Below are 17,877 nucleotides of genomic sequence, written 5' to 3' on the forward strand. Positions count from 1 at the left end.
AGGCATAGGGAATATTTAATTAAGAAATCCTAAAGAACATTTATCACAATTCACTGTTATATACAAACATTACATTCACAGACACATCAGTATCTGGGATAGTAGTAGGCTGTTTGGTTGCAAAGTGCAATATCCTTTCATCAGCATTGCATACTTCAAGTGATCACATTATTTGATCTCTAACATCCAAACTCCTCCAGTTAGGATGGAAAGTAAAATATTTATGTCCTTAGCCCACATGGCATGAAACAGTGATGCAATAAGTTTGTCTCTTATGTCAGTGCACCTGACTTATGAGATATAACACAACAAAATCCATAGAATAGTCACAGTGGAGAAGAAAGCCCCTGACTGATTTAATAGCAAGTATCAGGGAATGGTTAAATAACTGAGTATCAAAGATGTGTCAGTGATGGAAGACCACTGATGAAAGGAATGGTGAATCAATAGGTGGAGGTATTCATCCTTGAATTAGCCAAGTCATCTATAACTTGCAAATTATTGACACCACTGAAATGCACATGAATGTACTGAAGAAGTGAGCATGAATAGTCTGATTCAGTCGGACTCCAATGTCTGGCTTATAAAGATAACTGAAGGAGCTCAGATGTTAGTAATCAAATGACGTTAGTTAAGATATTAAAGTCCACCAAATGCATTTAACTATTCAGCATTATGCAAGGTGATTGCAGGAAAGATTAATTAGTTTAATTGATCATTATGTGAATCAACACATGAAATGGAAACTATTCATTGATTATGTACCAATATATTAAGCCTAGAGTGAACACTTGAAAGTCTGATACAGTTCAAAGTAATACAAAAGATGTTCAGCTATCTGCACTTCTCTCATACTCTGCATCTGTATCCCAATGCTCTAACGGATGAACTTATTCCCAATTGTAATTTCAAGAGAGTTAGAAATAAATTATAACCTAAATGGTTTCTTGACATTGTTGGCAAGCAATGAGCCAAGAGATAAATGCAATGATCCTAGAGATAAGTGCACTGACACAATTGTTGCACTCTTGTAACCTTCCTGCCTTGTTTCAGTTTAAATTAATGGAGGTGTTTAAAATTATACTGTGACATGGATCAGGGACTTTAATGATAAAGGATTTTGCAAGAGTTAAAGGACAGATGAGTAAGTTTCTTAGCAACACATCCTATTGCCTACAAGGTGTTTTAATTGTCTATGATATGAATCTGACACAAACATATACTAATTCTGCAACTAACTATTTATGCTCATTGTGTCTCTGTTACCCCTTATATTGTTGAGCTTAACTCGAAAGGATGATAACAAAACAAAGAACTGCAGATGCTGGAGAAACAAAACCAGAAAATACTGGAGAAACTCAGCAGGTCTGGCAGCATCTGTGGGAAGAAAGCAGAATTAATGCTTCGAGTCCAGTTACTCTTCAGAACTGTTAACCGCCAGGGAAAGTCATTTGTTAGCTTGTTATTTCTGCTGAAGCCAAAGATGTGTGTGGGGTAAAGGGAGGGGTGAGCAGAGAGATAGAGATGGAGCCCAAAGAGATATTAGATAATATTAGATTCCCTACAGTCTGGAAACAGGCGCTTCGGCCCAACAAGTCCACACCGACCCTCCAAAGAGTAGCCCATGTGAAAGTGGTAAGTAAATAGAAAGGTTATGGATAGTAGGCCAGTACAATAGAAAAGTTAACTAAGTGACACTAAAAACTAAGGAGAAAATGGATAAACTATACTAAATGCAACGCATATCACGTGCTCAAAAACAGAAATTACTGGTAAAGCTCAGCATGCCTGGAAGTATCTATGGAGAGAAATCAGAGTTAATCTTTCAGATCAAGTGACCTTTCCTCAGATTTATAATATCCGCAGCTCTTTCCAAACAGTCTGGATAACAGATCTAAGAGTATATGAGAATGAGTGTGATAAAAGCAACCCATGCATAACAGGACTGGGCGTTGGGTGGGTAAAAGAAAAGAAAGGCTAGAAACAGACTCTAAAGTTATTGGTTTCTATGTTGAGTTCAAGAGGCTACAGTGTCCCCTACTCCCCAAAATGAGATGTTGTTCTTCAAACTTGCTGTAAAGCTTACTGGAACACTGAAGCAAATCTACAACAAAAAACGTTGGCATAGGAACATGGTATGTTAAAGTGGCAGGCAACTGGAAGCTCAGAATCATTTTTGCAACAGCAGAGGTGTTCTGTGATGCAGTCACCCAGCCTATGTTTCATCTCCCCATTGAAGAGGAGACTACATTGTGAGCAGAGAATAATGTAGATTAGATTGAATGCAGTGCAGGTAAAACACTGCTTCACCTGGAAGGTGCATCTGAGGTCTTAGAAGGTAAGGAGGAAGGGAGTAAATGGGCAAGTGTTACACCTTCTCAGATTGCATTGGAAAGTGCTGTGTTCAGGTTAGGAGATTTTGGGAGTGGAAGAGGAGTGGATCAGAATGTCCTAGAGGGAATGGTTCCTGTGCAATGCTGACAAAGAGAGAGGGGAATGTATCTAGTCATGGCATCCCATTGGCACTGACAAAAATGGCAACTTATAATCCTTTGGATGCAGAAGTTGGTGAGGTGGTAAGTGAGGATAAGGAAACTCTGTCATTAATGTGGGATAAAACGGAAATGGTAAAGTGTGGGGGATAGGTCAAACCTAGCTAACAGCCTTGTTGAGTATGGTAATGGGGAATCCTTGGTTGAGGAAAATGGAGGACATTTCTGGGCCCCGCTTGTGGAAGGTGGCATGTCAGAACAGATGAGATGGAGAAATTGGGAGAATGGGATGGAGTCCTTACAGGAAGAAGTGGAGAGCCCTGAGACCATCCTGATGGGGACAGATGCGTAAATGGACTGCACTTCCATAACGAAGAGGAGGCAGCTGCTGCCCATGAACTGGAAATTTTGAAACTGATGTAAAGTGTCAGAAGAATCACAGATGTAAGTGGGGAGGTGCTGGACAAGGGGAGAAAATGTAGAGTCGCGATAGGAAGAAATAAAAATCTGTGGAAGAAATAAAAATAAGAAACAGGCAGAAACAATGGGTCTGCCTGGGCAGTTGAGAAGGTAGGAGCAGGCTGCACTAGTTTGGGGTCTATGAGTTGGGAGACCATTGAGGGGAGATCCCCAGATGAGATGGGTTTAGTAACAGTTGTGGACACTGTAACCTGCTGATCAATGGTGGGCTCATGGTCTTGGAGGAGATAGGAGAAAGCATTCAAAAGCTAGCACTCAGCTTCTGTGTGTAGAGGTTAGTATACCAACAGCACAATCCATTCTAACAAAGTTAGGAATAGATCTGACATCCTGGAGTGCACTCAGATGATTATCTTGCTGCCCCAAATGTATAAAACCCACAAAGCGACTGGCCCGGATTGAAACCCCAGCAGTGCATCCCAATCCTGCATGGACCAGCTGTGGGGAGTATTTGTAGACATCTTTTAACTTCTCCTTACTATGATGTGACGTAAGGTCCTGGGGACTGTTGCTGAATAAAGAGACCATCTCAAAGAACTCAATAAGGTTTGTGAGGCACAACATACCCTTCACAAAACCGTGTTGACTATCCCTAATCAACTTCTTCCTCTCTAGATGATGATAAATCCTGTCTCTATTACCATTTTCCAACACTTTACTTACAACTGAAGTAAGGCTTACTGGTTTATAATTTCCTGGGCTGTCTCTACTACCCTTCTTGAACAAGGGGACAACATTTGCTATCCTCCAATCTTCTGGCACTATTCCTGTAGAAAATATCAACATAAAGTTCAAAGCCAAAGGCTCTGCAATCTCCTCCCTGACTTCCCAGAAAATCCTAGGATAAATCCCATCCAGCCCAGGGGACTTATCCATTTTCACACTTTCCAGAATTGCTAACACCACCTCCTTGCATCAATCCTGTCTAGTCTAGTAGCCTGTATCTCCGTATTCTCCTCGACAACATTGTCTTTTTCCAGTGTGAATACTGACAAAAAATATTCATTTAGCGTTTCTATTACATCCTCTGACTCCACGCACAATGTCCCACTACAATCCTTGATTGGCCCAAATCTTTCTCTAGTCATTTGTTTATTCCTGATATACCTATAGCAAGCTTTAAGGTTTTCGTTGATCCTATCTGCCAATGAATTCTCATGTCCCCTCCTGGCTCTGCTTAGCTCTTCCTTTCGGTCTTTCCTGGTTAACTTGTAACTCTCAAGCACCCGAACTGAGCCTTCACGTCTCATCCTAACATAAACCTTCTTCTTCCTCTTGACAAGAGATTCAATGTCTTTAGTAAACCATGGCTCCCTCTCTTGACCACTTCCTCCCTAACTGACAGGTACATACTTATCAAGGTTAGGCTATTTTTATAGTATTGTGTGCAATTCTAGTATCTCTCCTATCGGAAGGATGTAATGAAACTTGAAATGGTTCAGCAAAGAATGATAAGGATGTTGTCAGGGTTGGAGGATTTGAGCAATATGGAGAGGCTGAATAGACTGGGGCTGTTTTCCCTGGAGGATCAGAGGCTGAGGGGTGACCTTATAGAAGTTTATAAAATCATGAGGGGCATGGATAGGGTAAATAGACAAGGTCTTTTCCCTGGGATAGGAGAATCCAGAACACAAAGGCATAGGTTTAGGCTGAGAGCGGAAAAATTTAAAAGGAACCTAATGGGCAACTTTTTCACACAGAGTGTGGAGCGTGTATGGAACGTGCTGCCAGAGGAAGTGATGGAGGCTGGTATAATTACAACATTTAAAAGGCATCTGGATGTGTCGATGAATAGGAAGGGTTCAGAGGGATTTGGGCCAAGTGCTGGAAAATGGGACGAGATTGGGTTAGGATATCTGGTCAGCATGGACACGTTGGACCAAAGGTTCTGTTTCTATGCTGGACTTCTCTATGATTCTAATTGATTCTTCCTCGCTGTTTACAGACTTAGGAATGGACCTCTCATATTCGAGTTGATTTTTCTCTGAATCTGTAAAACTGTCTTTTGCTTTCTGTTCTATTACTCTGGTGTACTTATGTAAGATATGATTTGTCTGGTTAGCATGCAAAACAGTATTTTTCACTGTATCTCAGTACATGTGACATCAAATCAAAAATGCAACTAGACCACCAAGATGACGTATCTGCTCAACTGTCAGCTATTCAGAACAAAAGCAATTCACACCAGGATTTGCCACTAACAGAAAATGACTATTTATTGTAACACACAATTTTAACTAAAAGCAGAGGGGAGAAAATGCTTTCTACTCTACCACGATGCAAGTTAAACTATACTTCAAAAATCTGAATTGTAGACACTCCTTCGTAAGACAGACAAACATCAAATGTTTGCATCTGTGTCATATGTGTGATTAAGGAATGCAGACAATGTAAACAAATTTCTGAAGATCACACATTCATACTTTGAGTGGGCGTGAAAGTCTTTTGTTTGTATTTTGCACTGATAACTCACCTTTGTCAATTGGGTGAAGATCATTCCTTGAATCAGTCATTGGTTGGAATTAGGTCTATTCCTGTCATATAATTTTTTTCTTTTAAGTTGCTTGGCCTTTTTGTTCTTCCTATACAGAATGAGAGCAGAGGCAATATGGATGTTTTTAGTTTGCAGGTTCTGAAAATTTATCTCTGCTGCATTGGCACTTACACCTTGCAGTACTCTGCAGCTCAATCAATTTGAAGGCTGTTGTCAGGAAGAGTTTCCTGAACGCAAAGACTCTTTGGTACCACTCTCTTTCAAATTCTCTCCTTCACTACCTCGGAAAGCAACATTGTAGTGCACAGGCCTAAAAAGGGCAGCACTTAATTTTTAAGATCCAGAATTCTCTTGGTAATTCAGCTGTACAGCAGCCAAACTTCTTTTTCAGTTTATAGTCCGAACAAAGGATTTCATTTTTTTTTTGTTACTTTTTTCTCTTCTATTCAGAATTACTCTTAAACACAACTGAACATTTATTTTCCACCATCATCAAATAAACATTAGTCTGATGTTGCAGCACCATTAGTCCTGGGTCTTAATTACTGTCACCACTTCCCCTGAATATGGTCCCTTACAATATTAAGGCTGAGTAATGACTATGGCCATAGTTATTAATCTAGCGAGATTCATATATGAAGCCTAATGTAACTAATCATCTCCAATACTTTAAGGTAGTAAAAGATGAATTTACAATTGCTTTTCATGTACCGCAGGAAATCTTTATAGCAATGAAATACCTCTGAAAATGTGTAATCATTATTCTAATGTCATAAACACAACAGACAATTCGAACACAAGGTTCCACAATGATAACATTACAAATGACCAGATAATTTGTCAGTTGGTATTTATTTTGGAAAAAGTGCTATTTAGCATACAGAGGTCCAGTGTGTTTGAAACATTTGCCCCCAGATCTTCTAAGGATACTTAAGAAAGTAGATGAGATGTTGGTCTAGCATTTCATCCAAATGACACCACCTAGAACACTATAGCACTTTCTCAAATTGGGGCATTTGAACAATATCGATAATCTCAGTAATCTAAGTCATTTATATTAATATGGTTAATTGACAGGATAAAAATTTCACGTCTACTTCCACAGAAGTGAGCGTGATGACAGTTATCTAATGATCATGATCAATATCACAGACTGCTTAGACTTGTACAGAATAAGCATATTTAATAAAATTGAAGGAGTTTCTGCATTAGACTTCCAACATCATTTGATCAAACAATGTTTTATTTCCTGTATGAATCTCTCAAATCTATAAAATTGGAGTTAATTGTCCAGATCCACCAATTTTTTGCACGTGGTAATAAACGGTGAGGGTTGTCAAAATAGAATGACTTTCTTTGTGCAATTGATTGCAATTGCTTAAGTCATGATTCATCTGAGGCAGCCGGGAAAGACATATTTGCAAAACAAAAAGGCTATGTCTCCTAACAGCCCAGAAAGTTTTACAATTTTCCTGTGGGGGGATAAAAACTGCACGTGCTCACTTTGTGATGTGCCTTGCCAGTAATAAAACAATGGTATCTAAATAAACACAAATATGAGTGAACAGGATGGAATAATGTCACTGGTGGTACTGCTGGGAGTACTGAGCATGCACGTTTTGCATATGTGTACTGAGAGCATTTTCAGGGTGTCAGCAGACATTCTTAAAAAGAAAATCCAAACAGTCATACAGTCATCATTTTCATTGCAATAGGCATTGTTGTTATTCTCATCAAAGTGGCAACAGAGTTTGGGTTATCAGTTGACATAACTATAAAATAGGTTGTTGTCCAGAAACGAGGCAAGAACATAGTTTTCTGAAGAGCCACCAATTTTGTGTCCATCTCTTCAAAGCAGTGGAATACAGAAATGCTTTGAAATTGTCAAAAGGAGTTATCAGAGAAGTTACAGTGTAAGCATTCTAAACTGTCTTGAATAGCAATGAGAAAGTACATAGGTAAAACTGATGGGTTTTCAGGTAGGAAATTAAAAGTCAGAAATCTATGGAATTTTAATTCTGTAGCATGTCTTTTTTATTACTCAAATGTCCTCTCTCTAAGGTTTAGCCTGATTGGACAGACCTGGCTGTGAGTTAGACAGGGAGAGCTCTTGAACAGGCAACAGGATCAGTTAGGATTGATCTCTGACCCTAGGGGTGCAGATGAATAGCCTCTGACCTGGAGAAAATCAGATCTATAACCTTGCGATCTATGGTGGAAGTGGTGGCCAAATGTTAGGGACCTTTAGGGTACCAGGCATTGGCGGGGAGGGGATGGAATTATGCAAGTCATAGCAAAGCATTCCTGCATCTGTTGGCCCTCAGGATTCAACCATCTTCCTGAATGTGTGCTCACCTTGCTTCAGCTGCCAAGTTTCTTCGGGCGAGAAAACTCCAGCTGACCACTGTAAAATCTGAAGTCAGGGTAATTTGGAGGCAGAAACCTCCATCCAAAATTTGCTTGAATTAGCAAACTGCCAATTTGCTTCCTTGGATCAGGTTAGCTGTCCATCTCTTACCCTGCATTTGTCCAAACCCAACATAGGCAGGTTGAAGGTACAACATAGTGAAAGTTACAATTTCATTTTACATTTTTAAATCTGACAACCCATTTTTGGGTCTAGTATTCAGCCTAATGCTTCTGCCATAAAGAAAACGAGCAATGAGCAAAGATGAGAGGTGGTCTACTGCTTCAATCTTCAGAGATGATGAAGTGATGATCTATATAAAGTAATAAATTTTAAAATAATGTTAATCAAGAAAGTAAAGCAACAGTAAGGTCATCAGAGTGACAGGACAGAGAAGCAAATTTATGAATAATAAGCTTAAACTTGATCCTTAAATCTTTATTGAAAAGGTTGAATGGGCAATATCAGTAATTCTAAATGTAAGGTATGAATGTTACTACAGCTTCAATTAGATTTTCCTTTAGAAAAATTGAAATACCATAGAGTAAGTTTAGGGCATCAAATGCCTTTTACATGTTCCTGATGTTTGATCATGGTCCTCTTGGGCAGTTTAAGGTGACCTTCTGGTTTTAGCTGAGGTAAGGACAGGAAAAAAGGAGTTTTACTCTGTAGCTGTCTGACTTGTGCCTATAATATGTGATACTAACATGTCTGAAATGGGAAATGTTTCAATCACAGGCACTAAGCCCAAAGAGTGAAGAAGACACAAAATACCATCGAACATTTGTGAAAAGGAGGCATAGTATTGACAGTGTAAACCATCTTCCCATTATGGCATTAAACAATATTTAGTTTAAATATGGCTATGGGTTCTTTACATTTAAATTTTTTTAACAGCATCGAAAATTATAAATCTCAGCACTCTGATTTATTTATTATGTGCTGAGTGACAGATAGTGATCCCAGTTTTCTACGTAGATATGTGTTTAATTGTTTTATTGTCAACCACAGCCACTAGCTACATGGTTGAAACAAAAAAACCTGAGATTCATACCAGATGGATGTGAATTCCAAAAGGCTGATGGAAGATAAATTTGTGCAAAAAAAAGTAACACCAACAGACAGACAAATCTTCATAAAAAAAAACTACCTCTGGGCAAATTTGATTACTGCAGTCCCCAAGAGTTGGATCGTACAAGGAATTTTATTGGCAAAGTAATTGCTTTGCAATGTGCAGGAAACCAAAAAACATATCTGAACCAAAGTAGAGCAACCAGCACTCCAAGTGAGATCTAAAAGGAGCAGAGCCTTCTTGCAATTGTATAAGTAATGTAGCTAGAGATTTCAGAAGCAAAAAGATTTTCCCCTCAGACCCTGCAGCTTACTACAATGTAGTGCACATAATAAATTATGATGGAAGATATGAGCACAGCTTAGAGTACACAATTTACAGCTGCCAGAAGCTAACTGGAACTGTGAAGATATCTACTGCTTTCCAATAGCAAGCAATGGTGATAAAAGATACATTCCACTTACAAACAAGCTTGTTCTGACTATGAGTATTTGTTTATTCATTTGATATGGGCTACAACACTGAAAGTGAGCCAGTCACATCTCTTCTGTGTCATAGATCATCCTTTAGAACTGAGGGCCAGAGCGGTTTTGTGTAATCGTCCAGTTGGAAGCATCAAGATTTATTGAAAAAAACACATTGACTGAGGATGAACAGATGTTAAATTCCTGACAACCAGAATTGTTGCTTTAGCCAATTAAACTTTCTATTGTGGGAGCTCGAGTGGATGCGATCATATGCATCACGAGCGTTTTATCAGCACTCCCAGTTTGTGTTCAGTCAGCATTTCTGGCAGAGTCTGTATGTACTTCCTACAAATACAGAGCTCTTGCCAATACTGAGACACAAATACATGCCATTGAAAGGCATTCCCTCATATCAGCCATTAGCCCAAATTGTACTATTGCTCCTACTTCATTATATCACATAACGATGCAGCACAGATGGAGGCCATTGGGCAACTCATGACTGTGCAAGCTCCTTCAAAAAGCGGTTCCACTGCACTACTTTTTTTCCCCAAATTCCTGCAAATTTATCCCCTTTAAACCTTCATTAGTCTCTCTCTCTCCCTTTCTCTTTCTCTTCAACCTTATCATTTGTTGTGGGCCAGACCACTTCAGAATATTTTAAGAAGGTAGTGTAAGGTGCTATGTTCCACATACAATTCAACTGCTCAAACTATGAGACATTAAGGAAAACACAATTTAAATGTGGTGGGTAAAATATAACAAATGAAAGAAGAACTTAGGTTAACTTAACTCTATTGGAAAACTTAACTGAATAATAGATATAGTAACTAGTACTAATTAACTGTTCCAAAATAGTAACATCCCATAAACGCACCCCTTGGCACAAAGGCAAGTTCAGAAAAATAGATTTGTGTTACAGGTAACCCAGCAGCAGAGAGAAACCCCAAAATCTAGCTGTCACTGAGAGATAGAGAAGATCACTTCAAAATTCCAGCAACTTCTGCCCTTTTGAGACTTCAACAGCAAATGATGCTGAATCTCAAAGCATGGTCTGTGAGAGCTGGTCCCACCCAATCAGACTGCTTCTAATGTTCTAACCTTTAGAAAAAAAAGCTCCACAAGCTGTTTACTTTACTCGCATGCCAACTAGACAGCTTGAACTTCTTAAATCCTCTCTTTTATAAAAAAGGACAAAATAACCTCTTCAAGCCACAGCATCATCACACATTCCTGTTGCTGTTACCTCAAAGGTCAACTAAGAATGGAGTTATGACATTCAGATTATCACTCAATGATCATTCCCTCTATGTGGAATTGGGTAATAGCAGAAACCGAATCAGAGTAAGCAGGTCATTTTCAAGTCAACAGGCTGTTACTACTACAGTCTTACAAGGAACAGCCCTGGGCCCTCAAATATCTAATCAATATAGATGAAGGAGCTAAGTGTACCGTATCCAAGTTTGCTCATGATACCAAGTAGGATAGGAAAATAAGGTCTGAGGAGAATTTAGGAGATGCACAGAGGCCTGAATTACCACTCCTGAATCAAGAATGCCGAGTCAGGAAAATTCCCCATTCTCCCAAACCAACCTTAGGAGAAAGTGCCGCAGAAAGTTGGGATTTTGTTCTGGGGATGCAAATGTAAGAAGGTATAGGACGCTCTGCTTCCTAAGTATTCAGATTCAGATTCAGCTAAAAAGTGCTTCTGGGTGAAAAACTGTTGCCCTGGGTATTTAAACAAAGAAAATTAAAAACCAGCCCTCCAAACCATGCCACCTCCTCCTTCATACATTGCTTTTATGTCAATGATTTTGAAAATAATTCTGCCTGCTGGAAATCCCTGGGTTCCACAACAAATTTGAGGTTCTCATTTAATCATTTCATCCTTCCCCTTCCAAGCGTTGAACGGTGGTTGGCAGCAGCCAGGAGATAACCTTGAGCTGGGGATACAGACAAATCTTTACTATGGGGCAGGGATGTGTAAGCAAAGTGTTCCAGTTTCCGTTACCTTTGATGACCTGCTGGTGTGGCAATTGAGTGTCAAAGAAAATGACTTGAGTCACGTAGAAGATTTTGCAAAAGGAAACTCCAGCATGTGTTCTGGAGCCTATGCCTGTAAATGCATAGTACCAAGCTCCTGTTCCAGGCATGTGCTCTGAACATTTATGGAGGTGCGTTCAACAATATGGCAGCTGGTCCTATCTCCCAGCAAAGGTAGAATTTTTGCTCCTATTTTCACAAAGCCTTTACCTAGGGCTTCCAGTCTCAATGCAGCAATAACCAATTAGGGCAAGTAAATGGACATATCTAGCAGAGGAAAATCCCACTGGCCTCAAACACCTTAAGGAACTAAGCCAGCTTCTTGTGGGGGAAAAATGCCTGATATTAGACCAGGAGGGCCAATACATCAGGCAGATATTGAGAACTAATCTGCTTCCATGGGTACAGTTCATGATAGAAGTGCAATCCTCCCCTCCATAATGGTGGCCTGACTGCTCCGGTATTTTCTTTTTAGCTTAACAGTTTTAAAAGAGAAGAGACTTTTAAGTTGGAAATTGTCTTTTTCTTTCTCTCTCTCTCTTACCTGAAACAATTAGTTGTATTTCATTCTAAGCTGGAGCACCTAAAAATAGGCTTACTGTTCTAAAACCCTTAAGTGAATGGTGAGCATGCCCTATGGCCACAAATTGTCCAATTCACTGACTATTTCCACATAAAGCGTGCTATTGGGGCACTTATTTGACACTGACATCCAGGTCCCACCCTAAACCCCAATACCCTGCACAGGATTGGACCAATCCATGCTATTTATACATGGTATGTGCAAGCATCATCTAAGTTCCATGCCTGGTTCTCAGGACTGCTCTTTGTCCTATGAGTTTCATGAACAATTGATTAAAGTCTGCAAACCGTCCTTCCAGGGCTACAAGTGTTATTATTTCAAATCAATAATTTAGTTAGAGGTTACTTAAGAACATACAGCTTGCCCAAAAGGGACAGAGCTAATGAATCAATGATGAGCTTCCTATTTTTTGCAAATTAGTTTTATGTGTCAACTGCAAAAGAATATAATTGAGATGCCTAGGCCAGCTCTGTTATAATTATACCAGGGTCCAGATGCCTAGGCCAGCTCTGTTATAATTATACCAGGGTCCAGATGCCTAGGCCAGCTCTGTTATAATTATACCAGGGTCCAGATGCCTAGGCCAGCTCTGTTATAATTATACCAGGGTCCAGATGCCTAGCCCAGCTCTGTTATAATTATACCAGGGTCCAGATGCCTAGGCCAGCTCTGTTTTAATTATACCAGGGTCCAGATGCCTAGGCCAGCTCTGTTATAATTATACCAGGGTCCAGATGCCTATGCCAGCTCTGTTATGATTCCTGAAGAAGGGCTTATGCCCGAAACGTCGATTCTCCTGTTCCCTGGATGCTGCCTGACCTGCTGCGCTTTTCCAGCAACACATTTTCAGCTCTGATCTCCAGCATCTGCAGACCTCACTTTCTCCTCTGTTATAATTATACCAGGGTCCTAACTCTGATGCATTCTATGAGAGGGAACAACTAGCACAGTGATATGTTGCTGCAGTATTTATGAGGGGAAAATGTTTCTGAAGTCAAGCAATTAATTTTACATGGTTGATGTGGCAGTGCGGTTCTCTGAACTGTGTCAAAAGAAGGTTGATTGTTACTCTCACTGTTCCTTTGAAGGATATTTTTCTCTTTTATTACAGTGCATCTGTCTTGAATTATTAATAATTCAAGCTTTTCCTCCAATCCGACCCAGTGGTGATTGAGAAATGGCAAAGTTTGCTTCATCAACTTGTGTTTAATGCCTCAAGCCTGGATTGGCACCGCTTTAGTCGAAAAGAAGGGCATTGTTCCATTAGAAGGGAGGAATGGAAAATGAAGAATTGAGTTACTCCATGCAGGCAGGAACCTCTGAATGTAGCAAAAATGTTCATGACCAGCAACCAATTAAAAACAGGAAGAAAGTATTTATTCTTTCAGAATGCATTTAAGAATGAAAAAAAAACAACTTTAATGCCCGCTATTTCTACGAGTGCTTGGGGTATAATTTAAACTTTGCGCAATAGTGTGAAATGATACCAGAGATACTGTCTTGCTAAACAGGAAAGAAAGTCAGGAGAGTTGCAAACTAAAATAAAAGCAGCAAATTCTGTAGAAACTCAGCAGATCTGGAAGTCTCTGTCGAGTTTCTCCAGCAATTTCTGTTTTTGTTTCAGATCTCCAGCATTCTCAGTTCTTTGTTTTATTGACAAGTGAGGTTCAATACTGATAAATGTGAAATAGCACACATCAATTACTCGGTGTAATTCTGGTCACCATATTATCCGAAGGAGAAAGAGGCATTGGAAAGGATGCAGGGATGATTTACAAGAATGATACACATATCAGAAAAGGATTGACTGGTCAGGTATATATTTTTTTCCTTAAATACAGAAGGATGAAGAGATTTTTGTGGTTTGACATAATGGCTCTACAAGTTTCAGTGTTGGAGACTATTTGAACACCATCGAACACAGTGATGTTATAATGTCATGGATGGGGCAAAAAGGTGTCTCACTTGAGATCTGGATGTTATGTCATCAGTGTTTGATGATTGTCTGGTCAAACATACTGTGTATATGGAATGAGCTGCCAGAGGAAGTAGTGGAGGCGGGCACAATTACAACACTTAAATGGCGTCTGGATGGGTATACGAATAGGAAAGGTTTCAAGGATATGGACCAAATGCTGGTAAATGAGATGAAATTAATTTAGGATATCTGGTTGGCATGGACGAGTTGTATTTGTCTATTACTCTAAAACTAAGAATAAGTAAGTTTGTATCTATTGCTATCTTGGAATAAATTACAGGCTAAGTACCAGGTTTCATAGGATGCTTCTGTTTGAGGCCAAGAGAGTTTTTTCACATTATCTTCATTACTATGTTCCTGTGGTGCCCCGTTCATCATATCTTTCCTCTCACCACAGGATGGAAGTACTGGCTAGTGCCAGATGTATCTCCCAGGATCCCTGGCACTGATGCAATTTTTAAAGCCCAAGAGCTGTTAGCTCAGAGTTACCTTTCACTGTGCACTGTAAGAATACATAAGTGGCATGGCTGACATTTCATGGCACATACAAGTGCACATTTGTGAATCTTCTACTATCTACAAAACAAGCTATACAACTTGCTCAGTCTTTGTCTCATCCAATTTTAGAACTCTGCCTAAGGAATTGCCACTTTATCCCCAAAGCACACTTCTAACATCTTGTCACTGTTCAATGTAGGACTATCTTAGAAGCCTTTAAGTGGTAAAAGGCATTCACATATATTCAATAACAGCATAAGCAAAATAAAACAAACTGAAGCTGCAATTGTATGTGTGAAGAGACAGAGACATTGCCTTTTGACCAGCAACAAATTTAGAGTCAATGAGTGATCACTTCACATAGCTGTCATTTACTGGAAACTGGTGTCAATTACGTCTTGACTGACACTGTGATCGATCCTGCTGTGTTCCTTCATGGTGATGTTCCTCCTGCTCAATGTCATCTCCTTCCTCCTCAGCAGAACTGATGCTACTCTCCGATCTCTTCTTAGTTTATCACATTTGCCTTGTTGGCTGCGCAGACAAGACACAGCCCTGATTTCCTCTCAAAGTGAACTGCAAGTGTTCACCAACATGCTCTTATATGTAATGCTGCCTTCCTTTAGTGATGTAGTATTAGACCACAAAGTATCAGCCTGTTAGAATTATACAGCACACTTCTTTTCATCGGACTGATCTGAGAAGAGGACTTTCATCTTCAGCAGGCCGATCATCTGCTCTGTGATTGCCAATGGTTGCATTTTATTACTGCTTGGCCTCAGTCAGGAGTGGTATCAGTCATGGTCACATTGGGGAACTCTTGTTTCCTTATAACTATCCATGTAAGGTTTTTAGCTCTTGATGGTTTAGCATACTCTTCCACATATTGATCGTGGAGGACTCTGAGGACTATGGAATGCCTTAATATGGTACAGGGATAAGCTTGATGTAGAAACATGCTGCATAGCCACAGGCCCAGTCCCTTGTTTAATGACAAGCTGCCTGGCTTTGTGTCTGCGCTAAACATGATAGAAGTACTGTGGCTTAGGGGGCAAAATGCAAAAAGGCAAGACAAGGCAAAGGTGCTGTGAGCAAATAGGTGTAAAATGAGTCAGTATGAAGGCAGGAAGTACACAGCCCTGAGATGCACCAATCCATAAGATGGGTGAAACTCCCTGCATGCAATATGAACAGCCAATAGTATTCTAATGCAAAATGGTAGTGTGCTCAACTGTGAGCATTCTGCAGGGACATCCCTCTGTGATATTCAGTCCATTCTTCTATAACTGCCAAAACATCCTCACTCTCTCCATGGCACCTTAATCATAGAAGATTTATCTCTATCCATCTTTCTCCTTCATTAACAACCCCTTTGTCTTTGGTTCTGAACAACCCTAATGTATTTGAACACCCTTAAAATTTGTTCCATTTGCTCCTCACAGTCTGCCTATACTATGAAGTACTCAATTTTCCAATCCCTTTTAGTTCTGCAGAAGGATCACAGGGCACAAAATATTAACTCTGTTTTCTCTCCATATTGGCTGCCAGGCTAACTGAGTTTCTCCATCAAATTCTGTTCTCATTTGTCAATTATTTGTTGATCCTGCAAGTTTACCAATTTATTATTACAATTTACTGTAGTCCCCCTTAGTAGTGATTATCCTCCCCAACTTGCTGTCATCTGCAAATTTAGATGTCTTTTAAATGTGTTTTTGATTGCAAAGTTCTAACCATTAGTGTAAGTTATGAACAATCATGGTCTGTGCGCTAATCTTTATGGAACAATACTTTCTACCTTCTACGCATCTGAATAACTACCCTGTATCCCCTTTCTGCTTTCTGCATTGTAGCTAATTAGCAAATCATTCTGCAACTTGTCCCCTGACTCCATCGCAGTCACTGACCTTATTTAATCAGTCTGTTAAGGAACACCTAATCGAAGGTTTTTTACATGAGGTTCACTGGCATTATCGAAGGCTCGGCAATAAGAACCAATTAACTAAGATTTAATTGGCTCTTATTGACGAAGCACAACAAAGTATTACTTGCTGATACTTCTCTCCCATTACTTGATGCATTTTGATTTGAGGACCTCACAAAGCAGCGGGAGACATGCTTTCAGTGTGGACTTGGATGCATATTGAGCTGTTACCCAATATGCTTACAATATGTAAAAGTCCTGGATAACAATTTTGCTTATTTACAGGAAAGAAGCAACCTGTTCGACTCCTGGTGGTGCTTATTCTTCCCAATTTACTTACCCTCACCGGATCACCATAAATCATTATTCCTTTCTGTCTCATACATATTGAGCTTTCCCTTAAATGAAGTCATGCTAATAGCTGCACCTTTCAACATTCTCACCACTTTCCAGGTGAAGCAGTTTCTGCTGAATTCCATTTTAGATTTATTGGTGACCATCCCGTACTTAGGGCTCCCTGAATCTGACCTCTCCACATTACAGAGGAATTTGATCAATGTTAAAGAAGTTGGTGAACATCAATATTCCCTCGAATCTGTGAAGCTGTACATCAACCTGATCACCCACATGCAGACCACATTGATGTGTACCTCTTTTAATGAAATCAGAGGCACAAACATATTCATAGGAGTCACACACTGAAGTTGCCCACACGTCAAATAAAACTTGCCTAGATGTTGGTGAGCTTCCATTGTCTGAACTTGCAGATCCATTCACATTTTAATGTCTGTATGAATCCTTTCAGACCGATGTCGAACCTTTGAAACACCAGAGATGGAATAAATTAAATTATCTTATTGTCTTGAACTTCCCCCAATGTCATCATGAATTGTTTGTTTTTTGCCAGGTAGGTAACATAATCATAGCAACCTATTGTATTGATGGAGATTCTTAAGCACATTGTGACTATGCTGGCTCGTTTAGCTCAGCTCTTGCATCTCTCTCCACATTTACCTGCAATGATTTTCTTTTCAGTTCATCCAAAAACATTGTCACCTACTTACTCTACTTCCACCCGCCCCCAGACTTTTCTGGAAGTGTATTCCGGATTATTAACAAATCACTGCTCACATAAACATCTTCTTCATTTCCCCTCTACTTTATGCTAATTAGCTTATGTTTCTGGCTTTTATCGCTGTATAACAGCTCTGCCAGTGAAACAGCGTCTCCCCATCTATCCGGTCAAATTCACTCAATTTGAAATAACTCCACTAATTGTCCTCTTAAAGCTCTCTGCTTTTAAGAGAATGTTTTTTTAGAATGCAGCACTCATAAATGCTCATGGTTATTAAGCTGGGGACTAGCCAAATGTTTACAGAAGTATAGAATGCCTTCTTCCCTCATTCACTCCCACACTTCTTGTGAGATATCAATGCCTGCAT

The sequence above is a fragment of the Chiloscyllium plagiosum genome, unplaced genomic scaffold, assembly GCF_037043375.1.
Source record: "Chiloscyllium plagiosum isolate Xiang-an unplaced genomic scaffold, Cpla_swu_hap1 HiC_scaffold_2, whole genome shotgun sequence".
In the NCBI taxonomy this organism is placed as follows: Eukaryota; Metazoa; Chordata; class Chondrichthyes; order Orectolobiformes; family Hemiscylliidae; genus Chiloscyllium; species Chiloscyllium plagiosum.